The sequence below is a fragment of the Phyllostomus hastatus genome, unplaced genomic scaffold (genome assembly GCF_019186645.2).
Source record: "Phyllostomus hastatus isolate PE091 unplaced genomic scaffold, TTU_PhHast_1.1 phas_contig_86, whole genome shotgun sequence".
Taxonomy (NCBI): domain Eukaryota; kingdom Metazoa; phylum Chordata; class Mammalia; order Chiroptera; family Phyllostomidae; genus Phyllostomus; species Phyllostomus hastatus.
Genome location: NW_025333977.1, coordinates 64,181,843 through 64,199,000, shown reverse-complemented (window position 1 = coordinate 64,199,000; position 17,158 = coordinate 64,181,843). Strand labels below are relative to the sequence as shown.

Genomic DNA, 17,158 nt, shown 5'->3' with positions numbered 1-17,158 from the left:
CTCTAATAATTGCATAATAAAGTGTACCATAATGAAGTGCATCAAGTGCACAAGATAGACAGGAGGAGGTTAAGAACAGTATAGGAAATGGAGAAGCCAAAGAACTTATATGGGTGACCCATGTACATGAACTAGGGGGGAGGGATGTGGGGGCAGGAGAGAAGAGCAGAGGGTAATAGAGGATGGAATGGGACAACTGTAATAGCATAATCAATAAACTATATTTAATAATATTTATTGTGAGTTATTCTAAATTTAATAATATGATTAGATACCTTTTGATTTTGTTCTTAACTTAGATTTAAAAGTAGCACTTTGAATCCACTTCCTCTCCATTTAGAGATCTGTCTGGAAAAAGTACAGCCATTGTTAATATAATGATAATGGTTTACACAACATCAACATAACCTGGCAGCCAAGGAGAGTGGACTGGGATGCGCATCTGTGAGCACTTGATGACTTCACTGTACTAGTCAGTGAGGACAGTAGATGCCGTTAAGTGAGAATGTGTACTGTGTGGCCATCACATTCAACACAATTGAGTGAGTAGAGCAATGAATCTGCATCAAATTTTGCTTTAAGGTTGAACATTCTGCAGAAACTATTTGGATGATTCAGAAGGGCACAGCTAGGGGCAACTGGTGATTGCCAGCTTCATCACAATAATGTACCTGCTCATGCATCACATCTCATGCAGAGATTTTTTTGTGAAACAACAAATGACCCAAGTGACTCAGCCCTGCTATAGCCCAGATTTGGTGCCCTGTGACTTCTGGCTTTTCCCAAAACTAAAATCACCTGTAAAAGGGAAGAGATTTTAGACTGTTGATGAGATTCAGGAAAATATGACAAAGCAGCGGATGATGATGTGAACTGTGTGAGGCCCCAAGGTACCTACTTTGAAGGGGAATGAGGCATCACTGTCCTATGTACAATGTTTTTTGTGTCTTCTTCAATAACTGTCTCTAGTTTTCATATTACATGGCTGGATACCTTCTGGACAGACCTCATATGCTTTCAGTTTAGTACACAAGTAAAACCTGGGGCAACTAGGGACAAATGTGGCAAATTGCTAAAAGTCCTCAGTTCCTTTCTCTGACTTCTTTTTCTCACCCACAAAATTCTCCTATCATAAGACAAAGAGTCAACCTTCACTATAGACAAAAGAGGTGAGGTCTGTTGTTAAACTCATTTTAACAGACTACTTTCTTGGTCATTAATTGCTTTGTTTTATTCTTAAATTCTCTAGAAAGTTTCCAAGGTCCTTCATAATCTTTTCCCCTCCTCCTGTCCCCAGACATTATCTCTCCCTCATTAGATCAGTTATTTAATGGACCTTTATAGGTGCCATTTAATCCACTTGTTTTCATTCTGCTTTGGACTATGTTTTTCATTTGACTAATCAAGCCCTCCCCACCTTTATCACCTTAAAACATATGTATGTAGTTTCATGTATACTGTTTATTTGCAATGTGTCTTTCCATAGACTAATTTTTATGAAAGGAGGGACATTATCTGTACCCTTGGCATTTAATAAGCTATACATATTTGTTGAGTAATAAATTCTATTATTTATATGCACTTGCTCTACTTCTTCTTCAACTAGGCTGCAAATATTTATGTGTAGGGCAAATACCTATTATTCTTTTTATCCACAGCTGGTTCTGGACAACCTCATTTCTTCCTAAAATACCAATGAGTTCATGGCCACTTGAAAAAAATCTAGGCTCATTGAAATCAAGAGGCACTAGTGCAAATCAAAGAGAACACAAGGAAGAGGTTAAAAGGAGTGAGGTGTCAGAGTTTCAGTGAGCCCTTTTTTCCGTATGCTGAGATAAGCTATATTATGTTTCATCATCATCTCATTTAGAAGAGAGAATAAATCGACAATGAAGATTTTAGCACTAGTATTTAGAGCAGAACATTTGCAGGACAGAAAGGGAAATGCTGAAGGTGTTTGTGTTTGTGTTCTGTCTATAAAGAAGCAAAGCAGGCTGTCCCTACTCAAGTCCACCACAAGATGATTTGGGGTAAAAGGCCTTGGCACTATGAAGAGATATTAACATGTAAGGAACATATTGACATGCAAAAATTCATTCTGTTTTCCTCCTCATCCTTGGAATTTCATGTCCCAGGCAGAACAGATGACTCATATTACCGTAGAACAGCCCACATCCACAAATCTTGACAGAACTGTCTCAAAGGAAATCCTCAATTTTATATCAACCTGGACATGTCATTTTTTTAATGCTCTTACAAAGGAGTGTTTCATCATTACTTTGACATCCTTGGGAATAACTCAAATTCTATTTAGTCACAAAGAAAAAAAAACCTCTCCAATTATTTACATTAAACAGACCTATTTCCCCTCTTCTGGCATAAAGGCCCACTATCCAACTACATTGTTTCCCTTTGTACATTTTATATTTTTGCCTGCAATTCTGCCTTTTCTCTCTGTCTGCCTTTGAAGACAAACCCATATTCAGCTGCAATTTGTTTCATGTCAGTAAAGTAAAAACAGAATGTAGTACACACGGTGGATGTGTTTCGGTGTTTGAGAATCCTCCTCTCTCCCTTCCTGTTGCCTCATACTCACTGTAATGGCACACTGTCCAGGCTCTCATGTTTGCTCCCCACTTTTATTTTTAAATCAAAGTAAAAAATGGGGACAACTGTAACTCAACAACAATAAAAAATTGAAGTAAAATATAATTACTTAACATGCAATTAGCCATTTTTTAAAGACATTCAGTGGCATTTAGTGAATTCGCAATGTACTCTCTAATTCATTTACTTCTCTCTTATTTGACTACTTTTCCATAAATTTAACAAACTTTTATCATATCATTATGCCTGAGCTCCACCCTGTGCTATAGCCCTCACTAGATAACTTAATGTCTAAATTCTCTTGGAAGACAGGGACCTCACAGCCTACCTTGATTTCTGCCCCTCTTCAGCCCTTCTTCCTTAGTGCAGAGGGAACGCTGCATTTCTCCTGTTCAGGGTCTCTCTTGTCTAATGTGCTCTTTTCCCATTCTCTCCACCATGTTGGTAACCTGTGCCACCAAATATTTTTGGGATATATTGACCTTTTCTAGATTACTACTGCAGTGCTCCTGCCGTCGGCTCACATTCCCTCTCACCAGATTTATTGCATTTGCCTCTTAAATGTTTTTCTGTGTCAACTTTCTAATCTCCTTATATTCATTCCTTTTTGTTACTATTTATATTTTTGAAAAGAAAGATCCATGAAGTTATTTTTGTGCCTTAAAAGTGTCTTTGTCCATTGCTGAGAAGAGGAAATTCAAACTCATCTTCTGTTCACTTGGGTTTCCATTGTTATTCTCTATATTGGATTTCTTTTATGCACTGCACAGTTCAGCGACTGTGGATACACTCACTTTCTGAACATTCATTTCCTGAACAGCTACGTTACGACAGGCGTTGTGATAAGTGCTGAGGGCAGAAAAAAATGCACCAGTAAGAGTTTCTGCTTTAAAGAACCTTCATTTGAAGCTTCCACTGGTTTGGTCATGCTGTTTTCTCTGCATAAAATATCATTCCCTCACTTGCTCTCCGGCAAACTTTCATTCGTTGTACAAGTCCACATTTAATACTTTTTCTGTCAAAGCTTTCTTTTTTACTCCTAGAAAGAATAACTTGTTCTGTCTGTATTCTGGCCAAACATTTTTATGCTCTTTATATTTTTGTTGATAGTAGCTGATAAATATTTCTCAAATGTATCTATTTCTATCCATCTTTAACACCACTACTCCAGGCCACGATCACCTCCCACCAAAACTGCTACAGTCATTTTCCATCCGGTTGATCTTTCTCAGTGTTTGCTCATTCCCACCCATTCTCCTTACTACACCCAGAGTTACCTGGTCAAAACTCTCTGGTAGAAATCTCTTCCGTAGCTTCCATGGTTCTTAGAGGAAGATCAAGGTTACTAACTTAGGATTCTACTCTCTACATGGTCTGGCCCACATTACCAGTCTTATTCCATAATTTCCACTCTCTCCTTGTTTGCTTTCAAATCACTTTAGTTGGATATTACTCAGCTTCTCAAATGCCAGGACGTTAGCCCCAGTTATTCCTACATTCTAGAAGTCCGCCAGCCCCACTTAACTCACCCCAACTCTCACATCAACTATCAACCTCATCATTTCTTCAGGAGAACCTTTCCAGCCCTCCATGACAGACCAATTTCCCCTATTATATACTTCATTGCACCCTGTTTCTTTCATTCACTGCTTTACCTATTTGTAGTGATTATCCATTTATTAATATCAATCCTCCCTACTAAATAATGTACACTATTAAAGCAGCAATGGCATTTTTTCACAACTTGGGTCCCCAGTTCCTAGAAGAATATACTCAATATATAATATATATGTATATATATTATACATAAATGTATGTGCTTGAATCAATAAGAACTTAATTATGTGACAAGAAGATTATAAGTTCCCTACTTGCAATCAAGACCCATGGATGACTCATAGTGGTATCCTTAAAATCAGACACAGTGCCTGAGTCATAAGCATTTAGTTCAATGCATATGCACAAACATTTAGTTCACACATATTGTACTGAATTAAGTTTAAATTATTTAATGCAATAGTGAACGTGTAGTCAATGATAGATGTGTGGTGTTTAATGATATGTAAGTGTATTCAAATTAACCATTTAAAGTACACACTGTTATTTTTCTGACTTTCCCTAAAGTGGTAGTTTTTCTATTGTATGGTCTATCCTTAAGCAGTAATCTTTGATATAAAGCTTCAGTGAGGTGAAGTCGCATTTAATTTCCCATTTTCACTAAGGACAATCAAGAAGTATTTTTCATCTTTAACATTATTCAATGGCTCAGGTTTTACTCAGTTAATTTTCTTAAAAATATAACCATAGTAGAGTAAGAGATTATTTGGCATGTTCTTCTGCCTGTTATCTAATTGCACTTAATTCACTCCAGAGGCAGGAACGTTTAAGCTTGTTGGAAGTTCTCACATGGAATCAAATGAGGGTTCATTATCCCCCCTAGAGGAAGTGTGTGCATATTCTGTGAAAATGGACAAGGCATGAAATGGAGTATATGTACATGTGATATGCTCTTCAGTCTTCATGAGTCTTCTTTCATTAACACTGTAACGCCTTAGGGAGGACTTCTGAAAAAGAAGGAAGTGAGGTTTGGGCAGCTGAGGTAGCAGAACTAGCACTGATTTAGAAACAGGATTGTTGGTTGACACTGTGGAAAAAAGATGTTATGCAGGTTTAAGGGCGTGGTAGGGTAGAAATGATTTGGGCTTTGCTAACAAAGACCTAGGTTTCCCTTTCAGGTTACTAGCTGTGTGACTGTGAGTAAATTATTACTTCTTGAGTTTTAGTTTGGGGATCTTTAGAATAGGAATAAAATACATTTCAAAGTATTACTGTGACAGGTAAATGAGCTATTACACATAGAGATTTAAATACAGTGCCTGATATATGATAGCTATTTATTAAGTGATAGCTAGCTTGTAAATATTAATGATAATATTGTATTTAATGACAGTAGAAACGTTATGTCAGTCTAATCAATAAAGCCCCCAATGACTGAATCATGATTTTACTCTTCAGTAAATGGCTTAATTATTAACATTTTTACTTTATGTTACATTCAGTTTAAGAATTTTCTGTACTCAAACACAAATACATTGTTGGTCCAGGATATGCCTCTGTGTCAATCAGGGTTTCCCTCAGTTGGTTAAGGCTCCAGAAATAAGGCTCCATATGTCTTCCTCCAGATATTTTCTGTAGCTTCCACTTGGGTGGTATCTGCCCACACCATGCACCTCTTATTCTCAAAGAGAAGGACATTTTTTAAAAGTGTAGCAGTCATTTGTATATTTTAGAATTCCACTGATTCTGTTGTAGGTAGAAATTAGGCTCTTCCACTGGGTTGTGAGGAAAGCATTCCAAGGACCCACACACAGGAGACTGTGCTGTGGCAAGATGATTTATTTGGGTAGAAATCTGCCCCTGGGTTTCCAGTTCCATCTCCCTCTGTCCTACCATGGAAAAAGTCCAACCATGTCTTCAGCAAGGCCAAAACAAAACCAGTATCCAGAGTTTCTGTTTTATATTAAAGCTTAAGCTTTTGGATCCCACACAGTCTTCTCAGGCCCCAGTAGTTTCAGACCCACGTGGTTGGTTACGTTCTCAGGGTGAGAGAGAATGCAGGAATGCACAGGGCGAGTGTGTTACTGGGTGAGCATGAGAGAACGTTTCTTTGTCCCCCTGGGACTATATTAGCTTGGGTTCGGGACAGACCAGGTGCTTTTTCAAAAGAACCAATCAACTTCCCAAGCTTTTGCAGGCTTTTTGGTGGATCCACCCTCCAGTTAGACTGACAGGCCTCTTTGGTCAAGCATCTTCCCCTGCGACCTCCAACAATCTGGTACCATATGGGGAGGAAGGAGAAGTGTTAATTCCTCTGGTGGAGCAATGCTATGATCCCATAGGGCATGAAGTTATTGCTCCCTGGTGAAAGCAAACAGGCTCATGCTCCACAGTTTATTAAGGTCAATGTCTAATTTCCTTTTCTTTCATTTCTTTTTAATAATTAGCTTAATAATTATGGTAACAATCTTACCCAGTGTCATTGTTATGTCCCCCAATAGTCTGGGTCAATCAGATCCACTTTTATTCCACATTTAATTGGGACCAAGAAGTAATTAATCTAGCCTATTACTATACAGAGTTTTGTGATTTTTTTTTAGAACTATGAAGTCATCCTTCTTTTCTATTAAAGTTCGTTAAATAAACTTCTTTTAAGTTCATTACCTGATGGTGGAAAGTTCCTATATTAAATAGAAGGAAATGATAAATTGAGACCCAAAAGTTATGTTGATGATTACAGCCATTTTAGTAAAACAGGGACAGATGTGTGCAAAGACAAAAATAAAATGGATGTACAGAAAGAAGCAGAGGGGAGAGTTCGTGAGGCTCTGGAGGCCCAGAGAGAAAGGGAGATGGATGATCTGGTTCTGATTCTTCAGTGAGGTTTCAATGCTCTTATTGCCTTTTGTTTGTACAAAATAGGTTTTTGTCTTAGGTTGGGTTCCCCAGCAGAAGGGGACATTAAATAAGGCATCTGTGAAATACCTTTTGTGTTAGGTCAGTTTCTTCAAAATAAGGAGACATTAGGCAAGGGATTCATATATGAACAATTTATTAAGAAAATGCTCTCAAGTAAACTGGTGAGGGTGTGAGAGATGCATAAGAGGGAAGGTAATAAGCAAGGGTGCTGTTACAAGCAAGGTTGGCAACAGCCTGGTTCAGCAGGGTAACCCTGGAATGTAAGTTACAATGCACTGTTTGTCCTGACTCAAGGCAAAGTTGCTGGGCTTTCATACTACCTCACCAACCAGTCACTGGCTGGTGGCCATCCTCAGAGGCAGTGGTGGTAAACTCTTAAGCACTTCCTGCTTGCTGCTTATGTTGGCAAAGATGCTTCGCCAGCTCAAGGCCCCCTTTTAAAACGAAGGCAGGAGTGGCTTCCAGAATTGTGAGAGAAAAAATTGCCACATAATTTGTGGTAATTTGTTACAATGGCCATAAGAAACTAATATAGAGCCCAAACTCTTTCTTTCATTAAAGAACTAGCAAACAGAAGTACACTTTCAAATGTTATACAACTTTCTAAATATGTAATTTCAATTTCTATAACTAATCCCATCATGGTCTTTGGATTTTGCTTTGAATAGAACTATACACTAATAATGACTGCCCCTAGTTTGCTTAAACAATCTCACATGTGTTTCTTTAATTTGCAGTTAAAAAAAAACCCAGTTGACTAAGATTGCCCCCAATCATCTTTCTTCTTAATGCAACTAATATGTAGCTGTGAAGCTGACCAATACTCTCCTTGATGTTAACACATAGCCAGATCTACTGGACACCCTTCCTTTCCTTCATGAGAATTGAAGTTTCAGGAGATTTTTGTTTTGTAGCACTACCAGCGGCAGCTGCCTCTGATGCTCCTGTTGAACCAAACACATGGTGGCTAAATAACATTTTTCTGGGATTAGCAGACAATTAAATAACGTGTTAACTGGTCTTAACTGTGGTCTCATCCCCCTTAATTAGTATACCCTTTAACTGTGTCAAGATTTCAGTAGGCTTTCTACCTTTTTCTTATGTCTACTTACTGGGTTTATTTTCCATAATAGACGCTCATAACCAAAATAAATTTTCATCTAATTTTTGGGCTAAATAAACACCATCTTTACTCAATACATTGCTTTGCTTTCTTCATTAAGATGTATACTTACTAGGTCATTTTTTAAAAATTTTCTTTATCCATCTTTTCTACTGAAAGTGATCAGAACAAACTTATTTTACATGAAACTATCATAAACTCATGAACATATTATAGAAAGTCACTATATGAAATGGAGTGATAAAAGCAGTGACAGTTTAAAACCCTAACTTTAGACTTATAGTTATGTTCTTTCTGAATTTTTATCTTGGGATAATTTTATACATTTTAGATATAATAAGCAATTTATAGTTGGTGTTCAATAGAGAAGGGAAAAGAGAAAAAGTAAATTGGAAATTTGTTTCACAAAGTTGACTGGTGTATTTAAACTTTATAGTCTGAGATATCTTTGAAAGTGTTTGGCATTTCTTAAAACAATAAGAAAATACAGTTTAAATGACCACATTTCTCTTTCTTTATATTCTCAATTAAAGGAAGAAATTTCATCAGCTCATTTTCTCCTTTATAAAGTAAGAGAAATCATTAACAAAATTGCACTTCTCCATAGCTTTTTAGAAAGTATATTTTATTGACTATGTTATTACCATAATGTTAAGTTGTCTTACTTTTTCTCCCCTTTATTCCCCTCCACCCTGCACCCCGCTCCCACCAGCATTCCTCTCCCTAGTTCATGTCCCTGGGTCATACATATAACTTCTTTGGCTTCTCACTTTTCTATACTGTATTTAACCTCCACCTGTCTATTTTGTACTTACCATTTATGCTTCTTATTCCCTGTATCTTTTCCCCCATTCTCCCCACTCCCTTTCCCCAGTGATAACTTTCCATGTGATCTCCATTTCTGTGATTCTGTTCCTGTTCTAGTTGTTTGCTTAATTTGGTTTTGTTTTTATTAAGTTGTTGATAGTTGTATTTGTTGTCATTTTACTGTTCATAACTTGATCTTCTTTTTCTTAGACAAGTCCCTTTAACATTTGATGTAGTAAAGGCTTGGTGATGATGAATCCTTTAACTTGACCTTATCTGGGAAGTACTTTATCTGCCCTTCCATTCTAAATCATAGCTTTGCTGGATAGAGTAATCTTGGATGTAGTTCCTTGCCTTTCATGACTTCAAATACTTCTTTCTTGCCCCTTCTTCCTGTAAGGTTCCTTTTGAGAAATCAGCTGATAGTCTTATGGGAACTCTATTCTTGGTAACTGTCTCCTTTTCTCTTGATGCTTTTAAGGTTTTCTCCCTATTTTTAATCTAGGGTGATGTAATTATGATGCCTTGATGTGTTTTTCTTTGGGTCCACTTCTTTGGGACTCTATGAGCTTCCTGGACTTCCTGGAAGTCTATCTCCTTTGCCAGATTGGGGAAGTTCTCCTTCATTATGTTTTCAAATAAGTTTTCATTTTCTTGCTCTTCTTCTCCTCTTTCTGGCAGCCCTATGATTCAGATGTTGGAATACTTAAAGTTGTCCCAGAGGTTCCTAAGCTTCTCCTCATTTTTTTGAATTCTTGTTTCCTCGTTCTGTTCTGGTTGAATGTTTATTTCCTCTTTCTGCTCAAAATCGTTAATTTGAGTCTTAGTTTCCTCCCCTTCATTGTTGGTTCCCTGTATATTTTTCTTTACTTCACTTTGCATAGCCTTCACTTTTTCCTCTATTTTACAACCATACTTAATCATTTCTGTGAGCATCCTGATTACCAGTGTTTTGAACTCTGCATCTGATGGGTTGGCTATCTCTTCCTCGCTTAGTTCTATTTTTGGAGTTTTGATCTGTTCTTTCATTTGGGCTAAATTTCTTTGCCTTGGTGCACCTGTTACATTGTAAGGGGTTGAGCCTTAAGTATTCCACATGGTGGGGCAACCCACTTCACTGCCTTGTGGTGTTGTAAATGGAGGAGGGGTCCAAGAGGGAACAGTGCCATTTATTTGTCTCTTGGCTGGCTTTCAGTCACTTCCCCTGCTACCCACAAGCAAATTGGGCTCTTCTGGTGCTGATTCCCAAGTGGGTGGGCTTGTTTATGTTCTAGGACCCTGTGGGTCTGTCCAACAAACTCTCCTGGGAGGCTGGGAGTTTCTCCTGCTGCAGCAACCCCTGCAGATTTTTACAGCCAGAGGTTTTGGAGGCTTTCTTTTTCTGCACTGGAACCCTGGGTTGCGTGGCCTGTCTTGTTCCCTATTTGTTCTTCCCAGTTTATCTGCACCCAAATGTGGGACTGCTAGCTGCCACTTCATCTGCCCTGGACTTTAGCTGCTGCTTTGCCAGTGTCCTGTCCTTCTCGGCTGCCCACTTCTGCCCCTCCTCCCAGTCTGAATGAATGTTTCTTCTTTAACTCTTTGGTTGTTGGACTTCCATACAGTTCAGTTTTCTGGCACTTCTGGTTGTTTTTTGTTTTTAAATTTGTTCTTGTCCTTCTTTTGGTTGTATGAGGAAGCAAAGTGTATTTATCTATGTCTCCACCTAGGCCAAAAGTCAATAGTGTTTACTATATTTAAATTTTAGCAAACTTGTACATCTGAAAAAATTTAAAGGACTTATAAGAACTTTTGTATTTAAATTCTGAATCACTCATTTATCAACTTGTGTTTTAATTTCTAAGTTCAGACCTTGAGAAAAACTTAACTTACAGAATATAAATCTGTCCCAATAATCTCACTGTCATCCTCACTGTCATCATGACTTGAATGATTATACCATCCCTCAGTATTAGAAATGATATTGAGAATTAAGTAAAAGAGAGTTGGAACAAAAGTTGTTTTGTACTTTTCAAAATAGATATGCATGATCCAAATGAGAAAAGGACATTGTCATGCTGTGGGTTTAATATTTCCCATTTGAACTGCTCTGATTTGCCCCATATGTGCACTTAAACTTGTCTATTCATGTACCCAGATTTTTTCAGTTAGATAAAAAAAGGCACTATGGTTATAAAATATTGACTGTAACTTGTGATTTTGGAAATGATTATATAAATAACACAACTTTGAATAGTTGATAGGTCTTTTTTATAAGATAGTCAGAATATTAAACAGTTCGGAAATGGGAAATTTTATTTGCTGTCGGAGGTCTTCTCAGCTATGCTGACTTGGTTTCAACTTCAAACAAACACTATCTGAGCCTGTTTGTAAATACGTGCCTAGGCTTAGAGCTATACTATGAGGCTACACAGCTAACTCTGTGTAGGCGCTTTTTGGTAAGATGGTTCTCAGCTTGAACTCAATCCATCAAATAGCACATTCTTTCTCTTTGGGACTTTTAACACTATTTGAAATAAACTGGTATGTGTTTGGCTTACCACACGATGGCGCTGCATGAAAGCCTTACAATGAAAGCAACCTAAAAAAACTTGTTTTCAGTCTGTAAAATGTTAACAACCCAAATTACTGGCTTAAAACATGAATGTGACCTAATTAAGTTCTCCTATTCCACAAAACATTTTTCATATTATTATTTTTTTATTTACTTTTTATTGTATTTTTTCCGCATTACCATTTGGTCCCCTTACGCCCCCTCACCCCTTCATATTTAAAAATTGTCAATTTTTACTGTTTATATTGAGGTTCCCTGCTGCCCCACCATAGACTGATAGGGTAATTAGTAATCAGTGATAGCAGATAGATGTTAAAGGCATTGCTATTTTGGTATTATTTTTATTGAAAAGAATGATCAGGCATTAATAGTGGGTAGAAAAAAAAATAACCTTAATTCTTTATCAATCTATAACTCTTGCAAACCTCATTATTTTATGTCTATAAAGTGCTTTTTCTTTTCTTTTAGTATTATTAATTCTTAGGACATCCATCAGAAGTGAGTAATAAACTGAATAATTATCAGTTTAAAAATGAGCAGTATGTTACATGGCTATTAAAATTTCAGGGTCCTGGTGAGAGACAAATACCATATGATCTCATCTTTAACTGGAACATAATAAAAAAAGTGAAAAAAGCAAACAAAATATACCCAGAGACATTGAAATTAAGAACAATCTAATAATAGCCAGAGGGGAGGGAGGAGGGGACAGTGGGGGGAAGAGTTTTCAGGAACTACTATAAAGGACACATGGGCAAAACCAAGGGGGAGGGTGGAAGCAAGGAAGGGAGGTGGGATTACCTGGAGTGTGGGGTGGGAGAGTTGTGGGGGGAAAGTGCAGACAACTGTAATTGAACAATAATAAAGTAATTAAAAAAAAGAAACTAAAAGAATCTGAAAAACCAAATGTATTAAGAATATAGAATACTTAAATAAAGTATGATTTGATGAAAAACATAAAATTTCAAAAATAAATTTTTCAAAAATTTCAAAAATTTCGGCAAGAAATAATGAAACTTATCTTTTTAGAAGAGGACAATTTTAAGACCAATGATAGTAGTCTTATACAGCAAACTGAAATAAAACCATTGCTATGAGTACACATATTTCATTTATTTATTTTTAAATCATTTTTTCATTACAATTTACATACATTATTATATTAGTTTCAGGTATACACCCCAGTGATTAGACATATATATAACTTACTAAGTGAGCACCCTGATAAATCTCGCACCCATTCGACGCCATACAGAGTTATTAGAATAGTATTGACTCTATTCCCTGTGCTGTACTTTACATCCCCATGACGTTCTGTAACAACCAATTGTGTTTCCCAACCCCTTCACCCTTCACTTTTCACCCAACCCCTATCCCACCCGCAACTGTCACAATATATTCCATATCTATAATTTTGTTCCTGTTCTGCTTATTTTTGTTCTGCTCATTTGTTTTCTTCGGATTCAATTGTTGGTAAATATGTATTTATTTCCTTTTTATTGTTCATATTTTTATCCTTTTTTCTTCTTCTTAAGGAAGACCTTTTAACATTTCATATATACTAGTTTGATGGTGTAAACTCTTTTAGATTTTTCTTGTCTGGGAAGCTCTTTATTTATCCTTTGATTCTGAATAAGCTTTGCTGGGTAGGTCAATCTTGGCTGTGGGTCCTTACTTTCCATCACTTTGAGTATTTCTTGCCAAACCCTTCTGACCTGAAATGTTTCTGTTGAGAAATCAGCTGACAGTTTTTATGGGAGCTCCGTTGTGTAGACAACTAATTTTCTCTTGCTGCTTTTAAGATTCTACATTTGGCATTTTAATTATGTTGAGTCTTGGTGTGAGCACCTTTCAGTTCATTTTGTTTGGAACTCTCTGTGTTTCCTGGACCTGTATGGTTATTTTCTTTACCAAGTTAGGGAAGTTTTCTGTCATTATTTCTTCGAATAGCTTTTCTTTTCATTTTTTTCCAGTAGTATATTTTTTAATTCCTTTTTTAAATTGTATTTTTATTACCATTTGTCCTCCTTATACCCTCTCCCACCTCCTCCCACAATCATTTCTTGCTCGCTCTCTTCTCCTGCTGGCCACACCCATGATGTGCACATTGATATGCCCAAAGTTGTCCCAGAGGCTCCTTACACTATCTTCATTTTTTTTTTTTTTTTTTTGCTATCCTGATTAGGTCTTTTTTGCTTCTTTACATTTTAAATCACTGATTTGATTCTCAGATTCACCTACTCTACTGTGGATTCCCTTAAGTTATTCTTCATTTTAATTAGTGTTTCCATCCTTTCTGACTATTTTTTTATGCTGCTGAAGTTCTCACTAAGTTCTTTGGGCATCTTTTTAATCAGCGTTTTGAACTCTGCATCTAGTAGATTGCTTGTCTCCATTTTGTTTAGTTCTTTTTCTATAGTTTTGTCGTGTTTTTTTCATTTGGGACATGATTCTTCTCTTCCTTGTTTTAGCAGTCTTCCTGTGACCTAATGTAGGTGGTCCATAGGGTCCAGTGGCACATCCTCTTTGTTCACCCGAGCTGTGCACTCAAGGTGCTCCCCTTGTGTGGGCTGTGTACACGCTTCTCTTGTAAGCTGAGCTTTGATTGCTATTGGCACATAAAGGGGAAGGATTTACCCCCAGGCCAATCAGCTGTAAGGACTGTCATGACCAGTGGCCATTGTGGAGGATCAGCTTTGTAGGGGCTCATCACACAGAATGGACTGAATTTGATGGGGCTGTGGTGCTGGCTGAGTCCACACCTTGAGTATATCACTTGTGGGAGTGGTTGGTGGTACTTTGAAGTAGTCTAAAGTTATCCACTGGGGGTGCTGGTTCTAGGGCCTTCTAAGAGGACAGGTCAAGGTCAGCTATCACCTCTGTCCTACCTAAGCCACCCTGCATGTGTTACAAAGCAATCTGCAGATGGCTGCTGCTTGTTCTGGGCTTGGAGGTACCCAGACAAGGTCAAGTTGTTAACCATAGGTAGCTGCTGCTAGAGCCGGGCGGGGGACACTTAATGAGAGGTAGAGTGTCCTCTGAGGGAGGAGGTTACTTGTTTGAGAATTTAGAAAAATCTGAAGCATGAGCCAAGATAGGCCATATGTATGGAAAAGCTACTGAAAATGGCTTGGGTGGGCTGGCATGTTGGGTGGGGTGAGGTTTCAAGGAATCACCAGGGTGGGGTCCACAGCATTATGTTGATGAAAACTCGGATATGATGCTTGCCTGCCAGCTCTACTGGGGTAGGGCTCATCAAAGGAACAATGGCCTCTGCTAGCACTTTTGTCTGGGAGAAAGCTGTGCCCCCTCAGCTCTTGCCTTGATGTCAGACAATTCAGTTCATCCCCATATGTCTCTGTTGATTTTCAAGCTGCTGCCAGTGCTGGAGCTCATAGGGAGTGAGTCTGAGTAGGTCTGTGTGTGGGCCTTGATGAGGAACTGCCTGGGACTCCAGAAGCCTCTGTCTTTATCAGCCTCAATCCCTGCTGGTTTTTACAGTCAGAATTTATGGGGATTTCTCTTGCTGGCACTGGAACCCTAGGCTGGGTGTCCCGGTGTGGGGCTGGGACCCCTCACTCCTTAGAAGTGACCTCTGCAGCGGAGATATTCCTTCAATTTTCATCTGTCACATGTGGGTGTGGGACCAGACTGTTCTGTGTCTCAGCCCCTCCTACCAGTGGTTTCTTCTTTAATTCTCTAGTTGTAGGACTTTCATTCAGCCAAATTTAAGGTGGTTCTATAAGATGGTTGTTCTGTAGTTTAGTTATAATTTTGTTGTGGTTGTGGGAAGAGATGAGTAATGCATTTATGTATGCTGCTATTTTTAAAAAGATTTTATTTATATATTTTAGAAAGATGGAAAAGGAAGGAGAAAGAGAGGGAGAGAAACATTAATGTGTGGCTGCCTCTCATGTGCCTCCCCATCACTGGGGACCTGGGCCACAATCCAGGCATGTGCCCTGACTGGACATCGAACATGCAACCCTCTGGTTTGAAGCCCATGTTCGATCCACTGAGCTGCACCAGGCAGGGCTATGCTGCCATTTTGGCTGGAAGTTGAGTATATTTATTTTAAAAAGATAAATGATATCACAGAAAGTAAGATGAACTTGATTAGTTGTATTAGACTTAAACCTTATATTTTGTTTTCTATTTATAAAATGTAGAGTGAAAAAAAAGAAAAAGTTGTTCCTATTATCATAATTTTTATGCCACACCTTATTTCTTTTTTGTTTTTAAGAAATATTGCTTTATTTGAGTAACTTACCTCCAAATTACTTTTATGTGTTTAAAAAAGTCCTAATGAGCATCCAGATAGAAAACATATACCGCTTCCACAGGAATAAGAACAAAAAAATAATGGGGTTAATGACTGTCCCAAGTGATATTTCCTAAAAGAAAAAAATGTAATTATTTAACCTTTCTTCTTCTGAGGCAAGATAAGTGAACTGCACACATCGTGAATAAAATTTTCTTACTTTACGAGGAGGAAAGACTGTGATCCTGTTTCAGTGACTATGAAATATAAAATATAACATCCACTCTTCTGATTACAATGAGGGGAAAAATCATTCTTCAACATTTCAATTCTCATGAAATCCAAAGGTCTGTTGAATCCACCTTTCGATTCATGTATTGCCTGTACTTCCTCTTCTGAGACACATTTATGGCACAGGCATTTACAGAGCCATCCACCTTTTTTCCCTTTGTGGAGTCAAAGGAGGCAAACTCTATTAACTTCATCATTTCTATTTCTTCCTCTGTTTTGCCCTCCAAGTGTTCCTCAGTATTCTGACATTCTTAGCTCTTCATTTGTTTTGCTTTCTTTTCCTCATCTCTTCTTTCTTTCAGTAGAGAAGGGAAAGGAGATGAGGATCTATGTAACCTTGGGGAACCTGGAGTGTATACTGTGCCGGGATTGAGAGCAGTTCCTTCTCCAATCTCTCTCCTGGGACCAAGACCTTTCTTGGCACCTGTGTTCTCTCTCCCTGGGGGTGGACTGGGACTGCCTATGCTCCCTTTGCAGGGAGCAGCTGCAGCTACGGCTGCGGCTGTGGCTGCCACCCATTCTGAGATCTCCTCTACCTCACCACATCTTATTTCTTTGCATTGTTGTCTTTTCAATCACCTTATTAGTTTGAGGTTTTAAAAATGTTTTAGTGAATTCAACCTGCAGCGGATAAACCCTATACAATTTCTGTACACCATATTGCTCTTCCTCATTATTTTTACTTAATCTATAAACATACTTGAACTGAGTCCCATATGTTATTTTATCCCTTATTTGGCTTTACTTGATATTATGTGTTTTCTTAGCTTCTTGGATGACAGAAGTCTGTCACTGATATGAATTCCTCTAATTTTTTTCTGAATCTTCCCACTGTGGAAAGTCCTCAGAACTCCTACTTGTCTTGTGGATGCTCCTGAGAATAGACAACGATCTACCTGTTTCCCTTTACTAATTTATTTGGATGTGTAAACTCTACTGCATGCACAACCACAGAGGCTGTCTCTTAAAATGAAATCTTGTCTATTCTGATTCCTTCTTTTGGATAAGTTCATTCTTTGTTAGGCTTATTGATTTAAAT

At 37.9% G+C, this 17,158-nt stretch overlaps 1 pseudogene; it reads right to left on the bottom strand.

The window, feature by feature from the left end:
• Positions 1–16,044: 16,044 nt before the first annotated feature.
• Positions 16,045–16,638, bottom strand: LOC123827402 (annotated as a pseudogene).
• Between the last annotated feature and the right edge of the window lie 520 nt (positions 16,639–17,158).